This window comes from Vombatus ursinus, unplaced genomic scaffold, assembly GCF_900497805.2.
Source record: "Vombatus ursinus unplaced genomic scaffold, bare-nosed wombat genome assembly UNPS02001287.1, whole genome shotgun sequence".
NCBI classification, from domain to species: Eukaryota; Metazoa; Chordata; class Mammalia; order Diprotodontia; family Vombatidae; genus Vombatus; species Vombatus ursinus.
In genome coordinates, this window is record NW_020941065.1 from 10860357 (window position 1) to 10883076 (window position 22720).

Below are 22720 nucleotides of genomic sequence, written 5' to 3' on the forward strand. Positions count from 1 at the left end.
TGAGGAGATGCCTCCCCGCAGTTTGGAAAGTTGGCTGTGTTTATTGGCCGGCAGGGAACACCAACTCATCTGAACGCCCACATTTAGCCAGCCCCAGACCATGCTTCATGTACGTCCACCCTAGACATCCTGAAGTACCTGGCCACCTCCCACCCCTTGGCTCTGGGCTCAGTAAGTCAACACCTCTACTCTTGATGCTGGAGCGTATGACAATGGACTGTCCAATAGGTCCAGTCACCATCCCTGTGACTTCCCAGAACAAAACTCTGCTTCCTGGTACCTATTTTCTTACATATATTGTTCCCTCTGTTAAAATATAATCTCCTTGTGGGCAAGAACTACCTCCCTTCCCTTTTGTCTTTGCATTCCCAGTGCCTGGAATAGTGCCTGGACACATCATTTAGGAGATTCTCTGGTATTCCCCAGCTTGAGACAATCAAAACAATGTCAAGAGAAAACAGGAATCATCAGGGGCCCCGACCACTGTGGAAGGAATCCCTCTGCCATCTGAGCTCTTCACTCACCCTTTTTCCACTAGCCCCCTTAGCATGCATTTGGGCAAGTCTAGTCCCCCTCCTGACAATGGATGGGCTGAACGTCTCTTTCGAGGTCCAGCTCAGGTACCACTTTCTCCATGAAACCCTGCCCATTTCTTCAGCAAGTAATTCTGCTTCCTGGAGTGTCCTGATTCTCCACTGGACCTCTCTCTTGTGCCTTTATTACATTCTAAATGTTCACAATAACCATTTGTATACATTCTTATCTCTTTACTAAATTCAAAGCATCTACAGGAGAGAGGACTAGGTTATTTTTTCCTATCTGTGCCCCCAACACCTCGCACAGTCCCTTGCAAATTGAATAAAATTGAATTTTAGAGCTGGAAAGGACCTTCGCAATTATCTAATCCAAGTGTCAAACTCAGTAGGACTGGCGGTACGTAAGGAATTCACATTGACTGATCACATACTAACACCATCTATGTCCTACTGTATTTTTATTTATTTTGTTAAATATCTTCAGGCCAGTGTTCTTGCACTCTACCCCACACTTTGCCTAGTGACAGCTAGCACTAAATTACGTAAGTGCTAATTAAACCAAGAAGAAAAAGCATTCCATTTAGGGCCAGAAAACCTGGGTTGGAGTTTTAGCTCCGCAATTTCATGAGTAAGCCTAGGGAAATGGCTTCACCGCTCTAAGACTCAAGTTTCCTCACCTATAAAATGGGTATAATTCTCCTAAGCCCTATCCCACAGGATGGCTGTGAGGAAAACCTTTTGTCAACCTTAAAGCCCTATATTACTGGCTACTGTTGTTTATCCCTCAATATGGAAGAGGGCCATGACATCAGGAAGATGATGCCATGACATGCAGGTGAACCGGACTGAAGTGAAGCAGGGCTGTGCAGAGTCACCAGCCTCACTCTCTCCCCCGGAGCCATCTGGGTCCAGTGGCCAGATACCCATCAGGACGACTGCAGACGGCCCAGGACGCAGTGGGGGACCTCGGCCTTTTGAAGCTGAGGTCTTTCCCGGGTCTCAGTTTGACTGAGGCAGTGCCCGTTCACCAGCTTAGGAAAGACTTGTCTGCCGCAGCACTAACAGGAATGAGAGCCTAAGAGGGCACTCCCTTATTAAACACGCAGCAAGTCCTGCTCCTCAAATCTAAGCCCACTGGAAGGAAGACAGACCATTCTGACACTCATTTGAGAGCAAAAGTGTGTGTGTGTACATACATACATATGTGTGTTATATCACTCTCTCTCTCTCACACACACACATACCCCTGATGCCTTTTATTAAGTTTTCCAAATATTATCTTATCAGTTTACATTCCCTTTTGTTTACAAGGGACTAAAAACTTCAAGAATGTAACTTGTTGCTGAGGGAAACTAGAGTTTATTACCAAATAAATACTTTACCACTCCCCAACACCTGACATGGGCTAGCTCTGCTTTTTACAAGGAAAACATCACCCAATTTCACCAAAGATATAAAACTAAAGGAGCTGCCTCCTCCAGGAGAAAATCAGAAGAAGAAAAAACCCCAACAACTGCAGGTCCCATTATGGGCAGGGGGAATTCCCAGTGTAAGAGCAATAGCATCTTAAACCCCAGTTTGTTAAGACTGCAGCCCCAACTACCCTGACCTCAGTTTCTTTTTCATGTTGTATCAAGACCGGGACAGAAAATTTCAGCACCAAAATTTCCAAGTTAAAACTAAGTGGACTGGGCAGCACTAACCAAAAATAGAAAATTGACTCTACCACAAAGCAAAGGCAGTGGTTTCATACTGAAAAGATTTTGAGCGGAGTACAAGTTTCAAGCCTCGGGTGCTGCTGAGAGCTCGTACTCACATCTGTCCTTTCGAGGGCACCTCCAAACTGTCCCACACAACAAGGGCAGCGCAGGATCTTATGGAAAGCTATAGCTAAATGATGGACTTAACAACCGGTGCCCAAAGCTTTCCAAATGTTACTGTTGTACAGAGACATAGGGAAGCACAGAACTTCAGAGCTCTGCTGGAATGAGGGAGAACGTGGAGTCCACCCTGTTGATAGCAACACGGAAGGGGCCTTGAGATTATCTCACCCAACCCCCGGACTTTAGCTGTGAGGTAGGCACAGGAGGCCCTGAAGGGTTACGCTCATCCAGATCCCCAGGGGCAGAGCTACCATCGGCCTCTAGGTCTAGAGATCAAATTCAGGATTCCGGGAAAATTCAGAAGTGGCATGGCCTCTCATAGTCACAAAGCAATGTCATGGAGTGACAAGCAGATTTCCCTGGCTCCAAATTCAATGTCCTCCCAAATATAATCTACTCACTGCCAAAGGAGATTCTCTCACAGGTTAAGGGAAAAAAAAAGCCAGGAGGTTTCCTGGAAAACAGCACTGCTTCCCTTCATGCCTGGCGCTGCCCTACTTACCAGCCGTGTGGACAAAGGAGACTCTTTACCCGGGCATCTCCTATGTAGAGGTTTGCAGGTTTAGACCTGGAAGGACCCTGGAGGTCATCATTTAGTCCAACTCCCTCATTTTGGGGATGAGGAAACTGAGGGCCCAAGGGTCAAGTGACTTGACCAAAGTCAAAAGCCAAGCCTGCATTTGAACCCAGGTCCTCTGGAGCTCAGTAGCACAAAAGGTGGAGTTTAAATCCAGTCTTAGACCCTTACTTAGCTGTGTGACCTTGGGCAAGTCACTTCATTTGTTTCCTCATCTGTAAAATGAACATGATAGTTGCACCTCCCTCCCAGGGTTATTGTGAGGATTGAAGAAGATAACCTATGGAAAGCTCTTTGCGAACCTTAAAGTGCCATCTTGATGCTAATGATTTATTTATGGTTGTCTGACTCCAAACACAGCTTTCTTGCCACGTCACCTCCTCCATGCTGCCTCCTACCTTCAGTCAAATGGGAATAGCGTCTCCTAGGTTTATCCCTGGCCTCCCTTTGTAAATGAGTCCAGTCTTGATTCTTTCAATAACCAGTAAGGTTAAAAAACACTCCAGGACTTCAAAGAGGGGCAACTGCCATGGAATAACTCAGGAAGATTTGAAAACACTATTGGAAAACGATTCTGCGCTCTTCAGAGCTCATGGTCTAGTGTGTCTCGCCCAAGTCTCCGTCCTGGTCCCTCTCCTCTTCTCCCTCTATCTCATTTGGTGGTTTCATCAGCGCCGATATACAATTAGCACCTCTCTGGTTAAGTAATACCTAGGGCTGAACTCTCTCCTGAGCTCAGTCTTGCGAGACTGCCTCTTGTCCATCTCAAACTGGATGTTTGAGAGGCATCTCAAATTCAATCTGTCCAATAAAGAATGTGTTATCTTCCCCCCCCACCATCCCCGCCTGCAACACGCTTCTCTATCCTACTTTCTTATTCCTTTCAAGGGCACGACACCCTGCCAGCTGCCCAGTCTTGGTGTCCTTCTTGCTACTTCACTTGAACTCACCACACAGATCCAATCTGTTGTCTGTTTTCTCATTTCTTACCTTCCCCTCATCTCGCTGAGCTGCCCCCTTCTCCAGAGCTTCCATCTGCTCTGACAGGCCCTCATCACCTTATGCTCAGCCTACTGCAGCAGCTTTCTAACCTCTCCACCTGCCTCGACTCTCTCCCTACTCCTGTCCACCCTCCCACTCAGCTGCCAAACTGATTTTCCTAAAGCCAGGTCTGTGATCCCATCACCCCCTTAATGCAATCAATTCCAGTGATGCCCAAATGCCCCCAGATTAGATATAAAATCCTGGAGTTTTCCAAGCCCTTTCTACCCAGGCCCCGTCCTTCCCAGTCTTGCTACCAAGGGAACCTGTGGCCTTGAGGCCACATGTGGCCCTCTAGGTCCTCAAGTGCAGCCCTTTCATTGAATCCAAACTTCACAGAACAAATCCTTTTAAGTTTGGATTGGGTCAAAGGGTCACACTTGAGGACCGGGACAGCCACATGTGGCTTGAGGCCCCAGGTTCCCCACCTCTGCCCTATACTTTCCTGCTTTCTAAACATTCTGTATTGCACTCTATAATAAATACGACAGGCCTGCTTGCTGCTCCTCTCACAAGCCCCTCCATCTCCTCTTTCCATTTTTCACTGCTGTACCCCAGGCCTTCTGTGCTCTCTCTGTTTCCCTCCAACTCCTGGCTTCCTTCAATCCCATCTTCAGCTTTTCCCAGTCTTCCCCACTCCACCACACCCCTCCCAGACCCTCTCTATTCTATTTACTTTGGACCCATTTGGTAAGGATTTCATTATGTGTATTAACTGGGAGCTCTAGAGGATGGGGACTGTTCTTGCCTCTTTAGCCCAGTAGCTGGCACACAGCAAGCACTTAATAAATGTTTGCTGACTAATGGCTGGATAAATGTTTCTCCTTCCAGCTCCTCCACTCCCCAATTCTACTCAATACACTGTAGTAAGAGCTTCCTCGAAAAATGTGCATTTTTCGAATCCAAGTGTAAGGCTTTCCACTTGCCCCTATGAAGCTGCATCTTATCAACTTCAAAGACTGACCATTTCAATCTGGAAGGAGCCTTAGAGATCATTTCAATCAATTCTCTTCTCTAAGGCTAAATAAAGTTAAATGATTTGCCCAAAGTCACGGGGGGGGGGGGGGGGGGGAGAGGGGGTATTTGAACCAGGTCCAATAGCTACCTCCAAATCAAGTAATCAAGTCTGTCAAGGTATTTTTGGATCCTAATTTTCACGCAATTTGATAGTTATCTGTCCTAGCTCAGAGTCATCTGCAAATTCGAAAATCATGCCATCCATACCTGTACTGGTGACCTGTACAACAAAGAGAACAGATCCCTGAGACACTCTACTGGAGACTCACTAAGTTGACAATGAACCACTAAAAACTATTTTTTGAGTCTTACCCAGGGGTGGGGAACCTGGGGCCTCAAGCCACTAGTGGCCCTCTAGGTCCTCAAGTGTGGCCCTTTGATTGAATCCAAACTTCACAGAACAAATCCTCTTCATAAAAAGATTTGTTCTGTAAAACTTGGATTCAGTCAAAAGACCACACCTGAGGGCCTTGAGGACCACTGGTGGCCTGGAGGCCACAGGTTCCCCACCCCTGGACTCTAGCCAATCAGTTCCAAATCAACTGACTGGCTTGTCTAGACCGCATCTCTCCATCTTTCACAATGCTTCATGAAACACCATCAAATGCTCTGCTAAAATCTCAGTAAACTCTGTCTATAATAGAACATGTCCAGATTCCCAGTATGGATCTTACCAACAAGGGCCATACTGTAAATCTGCAGGCTTTGGGCTTCCTTGACACCAGGAGAGCTCGTGGGGGTCGGCTCCTTCTCTAGAGTTTCCCTACCACTACTAACAGTCATTCTTAAAATTCTGCAAAAGGTCCAAGTCAAACTCACTTGCTGATACAGTTTGCTACGTCTAGAATTTTCTTCTTTTAAAAAAAAAACAAAACCAAAACCTAGACCTGGTCCATTTCCAGGTGTGCCATACACCTCCCCAGGATCTTTCAGTATCAGTGACGGGCACCCACACCTACCAGTTCCTTCAGGACCTCTGGGATACACGTCATTCCTCTGGGCTGGATGACTTGGACTCACTAAGAATATTGAGGTTCTCTTACCACCACAGTGCTTATCTTGGCTACCAACTCCCCATTAGCCATTTTCACTCGGTCCTTTTCAGTCCAAAGGTCATTCATTTTCTTTGGCAGAAAAAAAAAACCAAGCAAGATCAGAAATAAGCAGCTCTGCCTTTCCACATATGTTCAGCCTGATCACCATCACCCACTCAGCAATTTATCACATCTTTAGATCTCCTTTCTTCCAATAAAATACAATTTTTACCAAGTTAAAAACTAAGATCCCCTTTTTGTTATTCATTCTGGGTCCAGGTGTTCCTAACACTCTCCACCCAAGTGTTTTTGTATTCAGATAGGGCCCTGCCCTCCTTCTATACCCTCCGCAGATCTTTTAAAATCTCCCCAGGATGCTGATGAGTTCTCTGAGCATCCACATCCATCTCTTCGGACAACTGTTTATCTTCATTGTCACTGAAAGAAGACTACAAGCTAGGTGGGAGCCACCTGGAGAGGGGCTTAGATGCAAGTGCCAGGAGGGTGTATTTTATCCTAGACACAATAGGAAGCCACTGGTGATCTGTGAGTAGGGGAAGAGGGTGACATGGGGTCACGTCTGTTTTAGGAATAATAAGTTGACAGCTGTGTGAGGATGGATTACAGGGAAGATATAGAAAGTAGGAGGCCATTGTAAGAGTTCAGACAAGAGAGAATGAGTCTGAAATGGGGCAGAGGCTGTGAGGGGAGAAGAGACAGATGGGAATAGACTGGAAAGGCAGAATGGACAAGATTTTTGAAACTGACTGGATAGAGGGGTCAAGGGGTCAAGGGGATATTGGGGAATGGTCAGGATGACTCCAAGTTTGGAAATGAGATGTGATGTGAAAGCACTCTGATGCCTTCAAAGAAACAGAACAGGGATTGTTTTAGGGGGAAAGGGAAAGGAATAAAACTGGATTTGTTTGGGGTATGTTGAGGTTTAAGGTACCTAAGGGATATTCAGTGGAAATGTCTAGCAGGCAGATGGTGACTGGAATTCAGGTTGGAGTTTAGAGCTGAAGACTTCAATTTCAAAGCATGTAATGGGAGCTAAGAGTGGCTGAGATCACTAAGGGAGAAACTGCAGAGCGAGAAGAGCCCCAGAGACAGAGGCTGGGGGATGCCCATCCTTACTAAGCCAGCAAAGGAGACTGATTGGGCGAAATGCCGCCTCCTCTGTTCTCCTGTTCACCTAAACCAATCCTATCCAACCTTTAAGGCTCAGGTTAGATCCTTCTTTCTCTATGAAGCCTTACCTAAGAAATCTTAGCCTACCCATACTGACTGCTCCCCTTGCTGGATTCCTCTGGCATGATATAATGCAAAAAGCATGGGATTTTAGTCAGAAGACCTATGTTCAAATTTTGGCTTTGCCACTCACACCTGTGACGGACAAATTGTTTATCTAACCTCTCTGAGGCCTCAGTTTTCCCAACTGTAAAATGAGTAGAACCAAAAATAGAACCAAGGATCCTGCCTCCCAAAATGATGCTTTTTCAGGCGGCCTCCCTAGTCTTATTTTCTTTCTTGTGTTCTTTTGAGCTACATATTATTCTGACTTCACCTGGAAGGTTCCTGAGGACAGGAACTTGCTTTCTACAGCCTGAAAGAGAGCTAAGCAACAGACTGGTAAGAAAGGAGCTGCTGCCTTCATTCATTCATTTAACTGGGGGTGGGGTGGGGGGATTTTTTCAAGTGAAGGTGATTCTGTCACACCATTCAATTTTGTATGTGCCTGGGAACAAGTGTGAGGCGGTAGCCATGAATCTACTGTTGGCTTGTCTCTGTAGTCTGCGGTCTGGTGAACGCCTCTCTCCTGGCACAGTGTAATTCCAAACTCCTCTCCGCCCTGCCCACAGGCAGTCAGTTTCCCCTGTTTAGGCCTGTGGAGCGAAGGAGAGCAGCAGCCTGACCTGGCCTTCTTGATCAGCCACAAGTCTCAGGCTGCATTCATTCCCTAATACTTCCTAGGGCCTTTTGTCTCTTTGTGAGGCAGGAAGAAAGAGTTAAGTGGTGGTGAGATCATCTCCTAATATAAACGCATTTAAAGACCTTTCAAGGGTATCATCCCTTTTCCTGCTACTTTACTTGGTTCTGTTTTCTTTTATTTCAGTCAAAGTCCCGGTCTCCCCTCTCCCTCTTCATCAATAGCTTAGCAAGGTATAGAAAAAAAATAAAATTTACACCCATTTGTTTCCATAGCCACCATATCAGATCTGCTATAAACTGCCTTCTCTTAAAGACACAGAAGCACAGAATTTTAAAGTTGGAAGGGACATTGGCAGCCATCCAAACACAAAGGAAATCACCATCACATACACCAAATGGTAATCCAACCTCTCTGAGGAGAACACCAGTGAGGGGAAGCCTAGTACCTCTCAAAGCTGCCCAGGACACTTTGGTATAGCTCTAATGACAGGATGCTTCTCCTGACGTCAAGCCTAAACTAGCCTCTCTGTGCTTTCCATAGGCCACCCCATCCCCCCATCCCCCCCAAAATTTTATACGTGTGTATATCTACCTACACACACACACACACACACACACACACACACACACACACAAATTCCTCTTCCACAGGGCAGCCTTTCAGATATGTGGATAGCATCTTTTCCAGCTAAACATCCCCAGGCCCTCCAACCAACCCTCCTCCTATGTCATGGACACAAAGCTCTTCTCCATCCTGGTCACCCTCCTCTGGACAGAGGTCCAAACTAAACACGATACTCCTACAGAAGAGTTTGACCAGAACAGAGGCTATTGGGCTTACCATCATCCTACTCACAGCCTCCCTCAAAACAAACCAAGAATACACAACAGGCTTTTTCAGAACTACTGTCTGGCCACACCCCCCTATATTAGACTTGTGAAGCTGATATTCTGTAATGTAAGAGTTAACATTTATTCCTCTTAAATTTCACCTTCTGAGACTGAGCCCAATGTTCCAGGCCATCAAGATACATCTAGATGCTGACTCTTGTCGACATCACTACATGAGCTGGCTCTGTCCCAGACCCCAGTTACCAGATACTGCCCTTTATGGGATCCTGAAGGGTAATTCTGACTATACATGATTTTCACCTTCCAATTTTAGAAAAGAATCCCTCTGTAGAACATGACTACACTCTAACCGAATGGTCTCATCACCATATATGTCTAACAATCTAGCCAACCACAAGACACAAATTATACAAATGATATCACCTGCAACAGTGGTAGAAAGACCTTTCCCAAAAGTGGAATTTCATCTCACGCCTCATCAACAGGCTGGTCACTCAGTGTTATAAAAAGAAAAAAACAGAACACAAGGAGGGAGGAAACAGGACTCATGAGTACACAGGCTAATGAGTTACATTCTATTTTGAAGACAATGCAGAAAGGTTGCTCCAAATAGGAGAAATTACACTATAAAGACAGACAATTTACAAGATTATACTCTCTCTTAAACAAAGACATTTTTTCACATCAAGTAAAATTTTCAAAAGAGCAATACAAATGTTTCATTTTTTAGCTTTTTTTTTTTTAGCTTACTTTTAGACTAAGAAAGCCTGAGGCCTTTTAAGGTTGCCATTAACTATCACTGGAATAAAGAACTAACCCATCAGAACATTTACTTTGCGATACAGATCCACGTGTAGGGCATGTTATGAAGTTAGAAAACAAACTAGTAACTTCCTAAAGAATCAGTATATCATACATATCAATACTTCAGTGTCTCAAATGTTGTATTAAGTTTCTATTATGTTAAAAAGCCAATACAGGGAATTCAATCCACTGTATTCTCAAGACAGACACCAAAGGAAAATGCCTTTTTGATCCCTGCAGGTTTAAAAAAAAAAAACCAATGTCACTGAAACATTCTCTGTGGCCTTCCAGCCAAGATGGTGGTCTGAACACAGAAGACCCCTTATCCCAGTCCCACATATCTACTCTAGCAAAAACCTGAAATTTGTACCAGACTAATTAATGATTAATACATCCAAAGAAAAAAAAACCACAGTGACTCCCAAGTACCTGAACTGCACAAGCAATTGCACAGACCAGAGACAAGGGCTATAGAGACACGTGTATAATCTATATGGCCCTGTCTGAGTTCAGCGAGAGGAGGAACCCCTAGAAAGACCCAAGGAAGGCACTCACACCAAGACAGCCCAGCCCCTGGGGCTCCAGGAACAATAAAGGACACTGAACATCCAACACATTCAACTGCAAAGATCCAGGAAGCAGAGGCCAGCACAAGAACCCAGAAGACCCAGAGTGAAGGCACAGCACAGAGCCCAAATTCAGGAAAGAAAATGCAAGCCTATTTCAGAGAATCCTGAATATAAGGAATATGAAATGATGCAAAGTAAGTAGAACCAGGAATACTCTTTTTTGTTACAAGGGATTTTTTCCTTTCTCTCGGTTTTTAATGGGAGGGAGGGGAAAAGGGGGAGGGGAAGCTGAATAATGACACCCCCAAAAAGGGGAACAAAAGGAAGTTCAAAAAAGGAGCGGCTGTGAAAGAACACACAGGATGATCACCTCCATCAAACCCAGAGGTACGAAACGGAGAATCACAGCTTCACGTGAAGCACAGGCCTCTCTTCTGTTCTGCCATCTACAGGGAAATGTTTTTTGGTGCTTACGTTAGGAATAAAAAATAAAATTAAAGAAATAAACACACTTTGCAAAGTCTGCATTTTTCAAGTGAACCGTTATCATTAAGTCCCTAATTTTTATAGTATGTGAGGGAAGAACTGGCAAACGGGACTGCTGAGCTACCATCACTGTGACCTTTGAGGATCGTGGAAAACATGAGAGCTGAGGCATGACTGGAGAAGAGCAAGGCCTCAACTTTCAAAAAAGGGAAGGGACTGGAATCTGCAAACCACATGACGGTGCGCTTAACCATGATTCCAGACAAAATTCTGGAACTACCAAGGAGAGGCTAGGGAACAAATGTGAAAGGAAATAATGGTCCCAAAGAGCCAGCACGGCTTCCAGCAAGCCAAAGTCCTACCAGGTTAACTGCACTCCCTTTTGGATGATTACTGTCCCCTAAATCCACCAAACGGGGCACTGACAGTTCACCCAGATCTTAGCAAAGCACTTGAGAAGTCTTCCATGTGGTTCTTATGGAAAAGATGGATCTGGATGAGAGAAGATGGCACAATCAGATGAATTCAGACCTGGCTGCCAGGTATGAATGCCAGACTCAAGGGGTCAAGTTGAGTCAAGAAGGGCCTTCTATGTGCCAGGAACTGTGCTAACAGTTGAGGACACAAAGAAAAGCCAAGCCAGTCCCTGACTTCCTTTCTAGGTCCTTGGGTGCAGCCTTTTGACTGAGTCCAAGTTTTACAGAACTGATCTTTTCATTAAGGGATTTAAGGATGATTTTATTAAGGGATGTGAAGTTTGGATTCAATCAAAGGGCCACAAAGCTCCCCACCCCTGTATAGTCTAATGCAGGAGACAACATGCAAAGGACTGCACAAATGAGATACAGAAAGGGTAGCTGGGAAGTAATTTATGAGGGAAGGCACAAAGGAAGACTGGGGAAAAGGCCACTTACAGAAGATGGGACTTTTGCTGACATCTGAAGGAAGCCAGGAGGGCAAGATGAGGAGGGGAGAATGTTCCAAGGCATGGGGGACACCAGGGAAAAAGCACAGAAACTGGAACTGGAGTGTCCTCCAATAACTGCATGGAACAGGTGTCATTCTATCCCAGAGTACCCAGAGGGGAGTAAAGCGTAAGGCTGGAAAGGAAGGAAGAGCTTTAAAAGCCAGATTGGGGGTTTTATATTTGATTCTGGAGGTAATAGGGAGCCACTAGAGTAGACTGAAAAGGCAGATGACTCTGCATTTTAGAAGATAAATCTGACAGCTGAGTGAAGAATGTTAACTGATGTCAATTTGGACGATGCTCTCCAGTAGGTGGAGTGGGCGCCTCAGGGGGGTCTGTATACCCTAAGTTCAATGAGCCAACAGGATGGCATGACAGCCAAGAAAGTGAAACACACTTGTAGACTACATCAAGAGAGGTACAGCTTAAAAAAAAAAAGAGGAGAGACAGAGAGAAGTACAGCTTCCAAGAATATGGTAGTGATTATAGTCTTCTGCCTGGGTCATATCACATCTGGAGTATTCGATTCAGTCGTGGGTGGCAAATTTTAGAAAGGACGTTGATAAGCTGTAGTGAAGAGCAACTACGATGGTAAAGGGCTTTGCTCAAAGCCATATGAGAATTCACTGAAAGAACTGCAGGTGTTTACCCGGAGACGGGGTAGAGAGTGAGAAGAGGGGAAACATGACAAGTGTCTTCAAATGTTCAAAGAATGGATATGTGAAAGAAGAAATGTAATCATTCTGCCTGGTCTCAGAGGACCAGACTAAGGTTGAAGTGGAAACTGCCAAAAAACAAATTTAGGCTTGATTTAAGGAAAAAAATCTTCTGTTAGGTCCACTGTGAGAAGACTGAAAGGCTGCCTAAGGAGCATCGGGGTTCCCCCTTCACTGGCAGCCTTTACTTAGAAGCAGAGTTGTAGAAGGAATTCTTCAGGTACAGGTTGAGCTAAATGGCTTCTAAAGTCCCTTCTAATGCTAAAATTCTGAGTCTGTGAAAGACAGAGAAAGCGATGCTAAGAAGTAGGGCTGAGTTTTTGTCCACAGGCAGGCCCCACTGCACACGACCTCTATACGAGAATGATCATCCACAGAGGAGGCGTGAGAAGAGTTAGATAATTTTGGAACAAGAAACTGTTGGAGTTTGGCAGACACTAGGACACAAAAAGACAGGTGGGAAGTTTAACAAAGATATAAACTTGGCCTGTTTCAAAACTCTGTCTAGGGCCAGCTGTGCATCCAGAAAAGAAGGATGTAGGTCTCAGAGGCCGGTCATGTACTGAACAAGACTCAGGATCCCAAATTACACTAATTTCCAAAAACAGCTGAACAGCCTTTTCTTGGCAAAGCCTTCCACAATCTGGCACCAGCCTGACTTTCCCACCTTATTTCTTGGTTCAACTCTTTATATATTCCACACTGGGACCAAAGCAAACTACTTACCCTGCCCTCCCACATAGATTCCTTGCTTTTCCCTCTACCTGCTGCCTCACTCCAGAGCTACCCCCTAGAAAGCTTTCCTAAATCTAATCCGGGGGTGGGGAACCTGCGGCCTCCAGGCTTTTTCATTTTTTCACAGAACAAATCCCCTTCATAAAAGGATTTGTTCTGTAAAACGTGGACTCAGTCAAAATGCCACACTTGAGGATCTAGAGGCCACATGTTCCTTACCTGAAATCATTCGTAGCCACTTTCCTTCACTTGGCATCTCCCATGGCACTTTTCTGGTAACTTTCTCATACTTTTATTCTGGGCTACTGTATGAAACATCAGTGTTTATGGCAGGTCTATGAGGGCAAGGATGGCACTGTATATAAACTTTCTCGCTCTCCCATCTGAAGGTACAAAGCTTGATGGATGTTTCAGAATTCAAGTGAGTGGGAGATTTCAGTCACGTTAGGGGTAAAAGCAGGCTGTTTCTGTGGCCCAGCCTACCCTACCCACCATTGGTAACATTGTTTCAAAGGGAAAAGAAATTCTAAATCCCCAACAAAAATAAGTAAGAAACTCGGGTTAGAATCCATTCACAAGCAGTGGGGGGGCAGTCCGGCCAAGCTGCCTACTAAATAGTAACTGCGTCAGGGTTCTAGTATGTCCATCTTTACTGAAGAATTCTGTGATTCATACATCCTTCGCCAGGCCAGCATATTATTTCATTCCCATCAACTTTACAATTTAATTCAGCAAATACATTTAAAACTTCTTTATTTGTAGCCTTATGCACCAGCAAATTGGCAGTCTGGGGAAAAGCCCAAAGCCACTACGGATCTGTTTAAAACAACCACCACCACCAAAGACTTTATCTCCAGTGCTTTCCAGCAAAGGAGAAGCAAAGGGAGAAGGGGATGAGGGAGATGTGGACCATGGGGAGGAAGGGGAAATGAAGTCAGTTTTTAAAATGCAGAAGTTCTAGTGCAATGACTGAGAAATACCCATGCTGCATGGAGAAAAGGGCCCCATGGTACAGAACACCGTGCATGTCCAAAGCAGACAAGGCATTAGCTCATTAAATACCACCTTAAAAAGATGAGGCCAGCACCAAGAGGATCTACACTCTCTCTCGTTTACCAAGAAAAATGAATATGCCCACAGCAAGAGAAGGATACCATGATGAACCACAAAATGAATACAACATGGAGCTTCTCAAGGGGCAGGGCTTCCTAAGAGATGCCCCTACTTACTAGATGTCTGACAAGGCATGTGTGAACGTTACTGCTGCGACATGTTATTACAGCATCAGATAGCTATGTTTTTTAATTAATAAATTGCTTCCCATTCTTTTAAGTTCCCGAGAATGAAAGGAATTGGGATCTTTGTTAAGTAAGAATGTCTGACAATCATGCGGAGGAATGTGTTTTTTATCTTACTATGAAGCAAATAGTGAATGAATTTTTACTTTACAAAAATTATTAGCAAACATACTACCTTATGCTTATATATGGGGGAAATGAAAAACTCCTTTTAGACATTAAAGAATCATGTAAACTCTCACCTAAAATGACACCAAACTTCTGTCTCAAGTGGGTTTGGGTTTGTTTGTTTTTGGTTTTTGTTGGGTTTTTTTTGGGGGGGGGGACCTGCTGGAAGAGAGGAAGTATGAATTGTTTCAAGCTACTCCTAGGACTCTGAGTGAAAAAACCTCCACGTCATACGTCACCATTTTGCTTCCTGTACCTAAAATCTGTGTTTATAGTTGTTCAGAATAATTCAAATGCTATGATTTTGTTGATCAAGGACTAAAACCTCAACAGTTGCTCAGACCTGGAAATAAATGTTCAACTTCATGTTGGTGAAAGACTCTCAATCCGAAGTGCTCGAGTGCACAGTCCACCCCGTCTGGTTTGAGTCCCCAGAGAGCCTGCCTGGTCCAGCTTTGAACCAATTACCATCTTTTCCTAATCTCTGGTGCTTTTAATTAGGTCTTTTACAACTGGTATAGTTTGTCAGGACTGGACTTTAGCTGCTCCTGTCTGATTTTTGATATTTTTTTCTTATCAATACTACACAGTACTGCCAGTTCTGAGCACTCAAAATAGGATGTATTCAGAAGAGAACCAAGAATCATACATGTGTCAGAGCTGTACGGGTCCTCAAAAGAACACAGGAATATTATTAGTCCTTTAAATAACCAATAGGCTACAATTATTACCAGTGTTCGTGTGTGGTCAGACTGTGGAATTAAGGAAATACTTCATTAAAACTAATGTGATGTATCCAAATGCCCAAAAGAGAAAATCCACGTAAAGCTCAATGTAAGAATTTCTAAAATAATCTATTTTCGGAATTTCAACAAAGCCCTTGAAAATCTGGATCCAAAATCAGAATGCAATACAAAAGAAAGCATCATTTTCTAAAAATTATAGTTGATTAACTAAAAGAAAGTAACTGAAGCCGGTGGATTGGGAATGCTTTGAGGAGGAGGAAGGTCAATGATGAGAAAGAGAACACTGAGATTCAAACTGCATGTGATCAATCAGTGGAGAGATGCAAATGAACTGAGACACCCCAGGAAACAGTGTGGCGTATTTTAAGAGCACTAAGTGGCAGGGCCAACAGGAGACCTGCCCTCTAGTCCAGGCTTGACCACAGCCTAGTTGTGGGACCTTAAGCAAACAGAAGCTTTGGGCCCTCCGTTTTCCCATCTATAAAGTGAAAAAGTTAGATCAGAGTATCTCATCCCATGTTAACATTCTAGGATTCTAAGCCTTCACTTTAAAAAAAAAAATAAAGTGGGGGCAGCTAGGTGGCGCAGTGGATAGAGCACCGGCCCTGAAGTCAGAAGGACCTGAGTTCAAATCCGGCCTCAGACCAAACACTTGACACTTACTAGCTGTGTGACCCTGGGCAAGTCACTTAACCCCAATTGCCTAAAAAAAAAAATAAATAAATAAAGTGCTACAACACATGAGTTATTATGCAAAAAGTAAAATGTACTTAGCCAACCCCCCCAAAGTTTATTTTATGTTCGTACTCATGCCTTTGGTTGTATAAAGGTCTACCCACCCCTTCCCACTGAGGCTTCTCATTCCTTTGAATTACAAAAGATGTGAATGTAAAACCTGATATCACTCCCAGCCAGCCTGCATTTCCACAGGATTATAACAGGCTTTAGACCAAGCTTCTGCCCTGATGATTAGAACCACAATTTCGACTATCTCTCAACACTGCCACTTCCTGTCGAACCACGGCTGTGTCCATCTTTGGCCACGAGCTTAAAATGCATGTCCGTTCTCAGTTGGAGTTGTTTGTCTGGAAGAGAAGCCTTTTTCCTTTGGACCTACTGATGCATTGCAGACATGCTTAATATACTCTCACACTTCCCACATTTCTCTCCTTCCCTCATATTAAAGGGTTTTTCCCTCCTCTTCCCCATATAATCCTCTAGCAATTCAACTTCAGTTCTAACAGAAGGAGGGCTAAGACTTCATGGTTCTGGTTTTAGCAAGTTCTTAGCATCAGAAAAAAAGACATTTGCCTTTTATTCTAATGGCAGCATCTATGTTATCTAATTTTTCAGCTATAAAATGAAGGGGGCATTGGATTGAGATGGACCCCTCTCAGGTCTAAAGGTCTATCATCAAGGTATAAAAACCAGCATTTACAGAATGCTTCATACATGACACACATGCTCTATCATTGATTCCTCACCACAACCTTGGGAGGCAAGTGCTACAGATATCATGATCCTCATTTTACAGATGAAGAAACTGAGGCTCAGGAAGTTGTGCATGTTTGTTTCTGGACGTATTTGAGGAAGGAAGACTGTTCAGTGGATGGCCACCAGGATGCTGAATGGCGTCCAGTCCATGCTATATAAGGACTGGCTTAAGGAACCAGGAATGTTTAACCTAGAGCAGGGGGTCAAACAAACTGGGGGGAGAGAAGACCCATACTAAATCCAGCCCCAGGAGAGCAAAGGGCAAAGGCTAGGAAGAGACAAATTCAGGTTGGATGGAAGCAAAATTGAAATGGTTATCTTGGGAGACAACGTGCTGCCGCCCCTCACTGGAGGACTTTAAGCAAAGGCTGGATGGCTTTCTCAAGTCTGCTGTTGAGAGGATTCTGTTTCAGGTTTAAATCAGATTCTTAGCCATTCTGATGTCAAGGACCACTGTGGTAGCCTGGTAAAAACTATGGACCCCTCTCTCAAAATAAGGTTTTTAAATGCATAAAATAAAAAACTAAGAGTACAAAGGAAACAGATTATATTGAAATCATTTTCAAAATATTTTTTAAGAATCATGTTTACGAACCCAAGTTAAGAACCCCTTATCTAGAGAGCCTCTAAAGTTCCCCCCTAAAGCTGGGGATGGGCCCACAAGAACCCCTAAATTCAAACCCAGGACTCATCTAACCCTCTGCCTCCATAACAATGATCGCGAAAATATGTGAACCTTCATCAGAATAAGAAACTTTCTAAAAATACCAATAATTAATTCACTAGGCCCAATTTGCCAAGATGATGCTGATTGTACTGGGTATCCAATCACTTTAATGTACAGGAACCATCAGAAGAAAATGTGCCCCCAAAGAAGCCAAACGAGTTCTCAGAATTCACAGGAATGTTGTTCGGGACAAAAGAACGTTTCTCGAAATGATTTCAAAATAGGCCACATTAAAAAGTAAAACAAAACAAAGCAAAACACTAAAGATGGCTTCGAAATTACCAGAGAAAAAGACTAAACTAACCCTCCTCCCCCCAAAAAAGAGAAAACATGTGCTAGCAAAATCCAATTTACACCCTTTGTCACTTGTGAAAAGGCCCCGAGATAAGACCAGGTGTGACCCCAATGTCAGAACAGCCTCTCTGTGGTCACTGAAATGTACCACACTCAATGTATTCCCTGGCAATCTGCCCTCACACAGGCTACGTGCCAGTCATTGCTGTTGATAAAGTGAAAAACACCTAGACAAATTGGATTCTCTGCCCTAGGGAAAGTGCTTACCATGTTTGGTTTTTACATCTGAATAATTTTTTCCAAGTGCTAGGTTTGGCTGCTGAGGTGGGAAGCAAAAAGCCGGACAAAAACTGCCCCCCCCCAAGCTCCTTCAACCTTAAGAAAGAAGGGTAGCTTATTCATTCATTAGTAATAGTCAGTGACGTCCACTGCCCTCAGGGTACAGATCCTGCTCTCTTCGAAGGCACAGCATTAAAAGGAACCAATATGAAGCCTCCGCTAACCCAAATGAAGTTCACATTTGGCTTTTGATGTCAAAGGGTTGACGAGGCTGTGATTTAAGGTTGAAACAATGTCTAACCAAAGTACAAAGTGAGCACTGGAAAAGGAAATATGGAATCATGCTCCGTCCCTGTTAAGGATCTGAACTGAACTAGGGCAAGGAAAATCCTGAGAGATGCAATTACTTAACATCCAAGGTACTAGGAGGTGCTGAAATATTCATAGATATTCAAGATTTCCATCTACAAAAGACTTCTTAGGTTTAAAAGGTTCTGTTCACAAATAACAGACAGCATTCTTAAATGGAGGGAGTGGCCTATGTTGAGGTCACCAAATGGGACTGAAAGGTTTCTCAGGCTCTGAATAAGGGCTGTACAAATTGATCTTCACATGATAAATGGGAAGAGAAAAAAAAGAGGCAAAACTGTCCAAAAAGCCACACATATGCTTTAAATGCTAATTAGCATCTAGCAAACTATCAAATAACATCTTTTACATTCCTCACTATAGAACTAGGAACTGATCACTTATCCTTCTTTTAGAGCATTCCATTTCATTGGCATTATAGTGAATCTCCACCTCATGCTTGGAGCAGATCCCAGAAGTGACAGATGCAGTAAGCATGAAGATTTAACGAAAAAAAAAAAAAAAAATTCAATAGCGTTTGGAAAGGCCGTTTGCTAAAAAAGAATCTGATCCGAAACTATATATAAAGGAACAGACATAAACGCTCATTAAAGCCATCAGAATGCAATTTAACAAATGATTATTAAAAATTGACTATCATGAGCAGTATTTCTACAATCAATTAAAATCCAAAAGGCCTTTACTTCAAGCAATCAAAAATGCATACACCCCACAAGAACCCATTCTGAATTTATTAATAAATGTGAGTATCTGACCTTTAAACCACTCTTTAAGAAATCATCTGTAAAAAAACGGCTAGGACAAAATACTTCAGTTAAATGACTATTTGCAATCCGATCAAATTAACTTTTATTTCATTTTATTACTCATATTCCCATAACCACTGGAATCAGGGCCAAAGTCCACAACACACAGCTACAAGTAAGAGAATAAAACCTCTTCCTAAGTCACTTTCTTCTGAAATAGGTCTGTGGATTGTGGAGGATTCAACCCCCCCCCTTCTTAGTTTTATGGTGGATATAGATGAATATGGAATGCAGTCGCTGCAACTGAGCAGACGGTACAAAGCAACTGCCTATACTTAATCATTTCCCCCTCTATTATATTAGATGTTGGTGTCAGGAGAGTGAGTGATCTGTAGGGTGAGGACAATGAAATTCATTCTCAGAGTGCCTAAGATTTCTGCCATTACTGATTTAGAGAAGACAAATGTGGTCTCAGGCATGAAGTCTACACCATAAAAGGATATGATTTTTTTTTATATAACTATCACCCTTAATAAATATCGTCACTCTGTACCAGTGTAAAAGAAAAAGGACAACAAAACTTAATTCTGATAAAAAAAAAATCGTACAGAAAAAAGGGAGTTTTGCCTAATTCTCCTAAGGAGTGAGCAAAGAGAACCTCTCCCAATTTGCTTTCAACTAAGACTTGAGTATTTAACATGCCGGGCACTTCCATACACTACACGAAATGGGCGGCCTACAGTTAAGGCCAAATATAGGGTGTGTGAGTGCTCTACACCAAGATGCACGCAGTACACTCAGCAGGGTTTCCTTTCCCAGGGCAGGACCACAAGGGGCTGAGGCCTGGAAAGGCCCCCTTTTCTTCTGGGGTTCTGCTGAGCCTGTCAGTCTGCTTCCCTGAACAAATTCAAATCACTGAAGCTAGGAAGAGAAATGAGGAGATAGGGAAGGGCAGGAGGAGGACGAAACGGCAAGACATATTAACAGAGGGATGGAGAGAGAAGGGGAAGAAATGAAAGAGGAGGAAGAAGGGAGGAGTGGGGAGAAGAAAGGGAAGGGGAGGAGAAGAGAAAGGAGGAAGGGTTAAAGGGAGAGGGAAGGGAAAGGAAGAGAGATATAGGGAAAGGGCAAAGGGGAAGGGAAGGAAAGGGGGAAAAGGGAAAGGGAGGGCAGGAGGGAAGGAAAGGGGGAGGGGAAAGGGGAGGAAGTAGGGAAAGGAAGAAAGGGGGAGAGGAGGAAGGGAAGGGGGAGGGAAAAGAGAATGGAAGGGAGGAAGGGAAAAGGAAAGGAAGGAAGGGAAGGGGGAGGGGAAAGGGGAAAGGAAGGGAAAGGGGGAGGAAGCAGGGAAGAGGGGAAAGAAAAAGGGAAGGGGAAGGGAGGAGGAAAAAGGGAAGGGGAAAGGAGGCATGGAAGGGGGAAGGGAGGCGGGGGGAGGGGGAAAGGAGGCGGGGTAGGGGGAGGGGAGGGAGGAGAGTCAGGGGGAGGTGGGGAAGGGGGAGAGGGAAGGGGAGTGAGAGGAGCTTCCCCCCTGGCACAGGGGGGACAAAGAGGGGACGGGCAGAAGCGCGGAGCAGGGAAAGGGCCGAGGCAGGCGGGCTGGCCCCCGGTCCCTAGCCCCTAGCCCCCGGCCCCCGCCCGGCTCCCCGGCCGCAGAGCCCCACCTGCGCCCACCCCCCAGCAGCAAGCCCGGCAGCCCCGCCTAGGCCCGGCTGCCAGACCCCGGCCTCCCCCCCTGCCCGCGCGGCTCACCTGCCTAGAGGTGCCCGCGCCAGGAGCCCGAGGCGCCGCCGCCCAAGTCCCGCAAGCTCCGCAGCCGCCGAGCGAGCGTCCAACCGCTGCCGCCTCCCGCCTGGCACTGAGGGCGGCGCGGCGCGCGGGGGAGCGCGCGGCCCGGGGGCGGGGCCGATCGCCGAGAGGGACGCGAGCACCGCCTCCGGCCCCTGGCCCCGCCCCCGGGCCCGCCCAAGGGGAGGGGCGATGGCAGACGGCGCCCGCTCAAGCCCCGCCTCCTCCCCAAGGGCCACCGCCCTAGCCAAGGGTTGCCCTGCCCAGAGGTGGGGGCGGGACAGAACAGCGCCTGCTTTAGCCTCGCCCCTGGATCACGGGGAGGGGTGGCTTCAGGCCCCGCCCTGTCTGCTTCCCCAGGCTCTAGCAAATGATAATGCGCATGCGCTCCGCGTACTCCCGGTCTCTCCTTCCTCCCCCCCAGGGCTAAGCCACGCCCAGCACCATGGAGCTCCGCCCACTCTCCCCAGAAACTCCCTAGGCGGCCTCCTTGCGTTCTTACCGTCTTCTCAGAGCCACGCCCACTGCTTCCATAAAACCCCTCCCACTGAGTCTTTGGCCCCGCCTCCTCAGCCAAGGAGCGGCATGGGGCAGCTGGGAGTGCCCCACCACCTAGACCTACGCCCTGGCTCACATGCCCACCCCGCCCTCCTTTCCTTTCCCAGTCACACCTAGTGCTCTCCAAAGCTCCTCCCCGTTCAGTGGGAAACTAGTAAACCTGGAAAGAACTCGGGGCTCCTAAGTGAGAGGCCTTGAGTTCGAATCCTGCCTTGGTTATTAGAGGCACCTGGATGGTGCAGAGGATAGCACTCTGGACCTACAAGACCAACTGAGTTCAAATGTGACCTCAGGTGCTTTAGGGTGTGACCCTGAGCAAGTCACTTGACCTCTCTCAGCCTCAGTTTCCCCATCTGTAAAATGAGGAAAATGAGCCACCTACCTCCCAAGATGGTACTGAGGGACAAGAGATTTTATTCTTTTTTCCTAAGGCAATAGGGTTTAAGTGACTTGCCCAAGATCACTGTAGCTAGTAGGTATCTAGTGTCTGAGACGTCATTTGAACTCAGGTTCTCCTGACTACAGGGCCAGTGCTCTATTCATTGCCCTATCTAACTGCCCCGACAAAAGAGATTTTTTTAAAATGTTTTATTATTGCTACATATGTAACCTTGGGTAAGTTAATTAAGCCTGTTTTCCCCTCTACATAAAAAATAAACTCTGATTGCTATAGTCTGGTCTGGCGGTGACCAAATTTACCTCTCCGGACCTCAATTTCTTTTTCTGTAAAACAATGGGGCTGGATGAGATGATTTCCCCAGTGTTCTGTCTAGCTCTAAATCTATAGTCTGGACAGCACCACGCTGTCTTGCCATGTGGTAGCCATGGGCAAGGCATCTTTACTTTTCTGCTTCTCCTTCTGCAAATGTAAGGGGGAGCCGACTAGATCAGAGGTGTCAAACTCAGCCAGATTAAAGTGTAATCATTAGTGTGAGAGCTCCTTGAGGTCGGGGGCAGAGGATTCTTTTTTTTTTTTTTTTGGCCTTTCTTTGTATCCTCAGCATTTAGCACAGTGCCTGGCATATTGTATTTGGTTAATAAATACGTGTTGATGGACTGACCCTATGATACTAAGACAAGATGATTTTTAAGGTCTCTTCTAGCTCT

The 22720-nt window shown here is 45.2% G+C and overlaps 1 protein-coding gene across 1 annotated transcript in view; it reads right to left on the minus strand.

Moving 5' to 3' along the window:
• Positions 1–21095, minus strand: part of CORO1C (coronin 1C) — an 88733-nt gene extending 67638 nt beyond the window's left edge. Inside the window, exon 1 of the mRNA XM_027864347.1 lies at positions 21020–21095. The gene's annotated coding sequence lies outside the window, so the exon portion shown is untranslated. The remainder of the gene's footprint in view (positions 1–21019) is intronic.
• Between the last annotated feature and the right edge of the window lie 1625 nt (positions 21096–22720).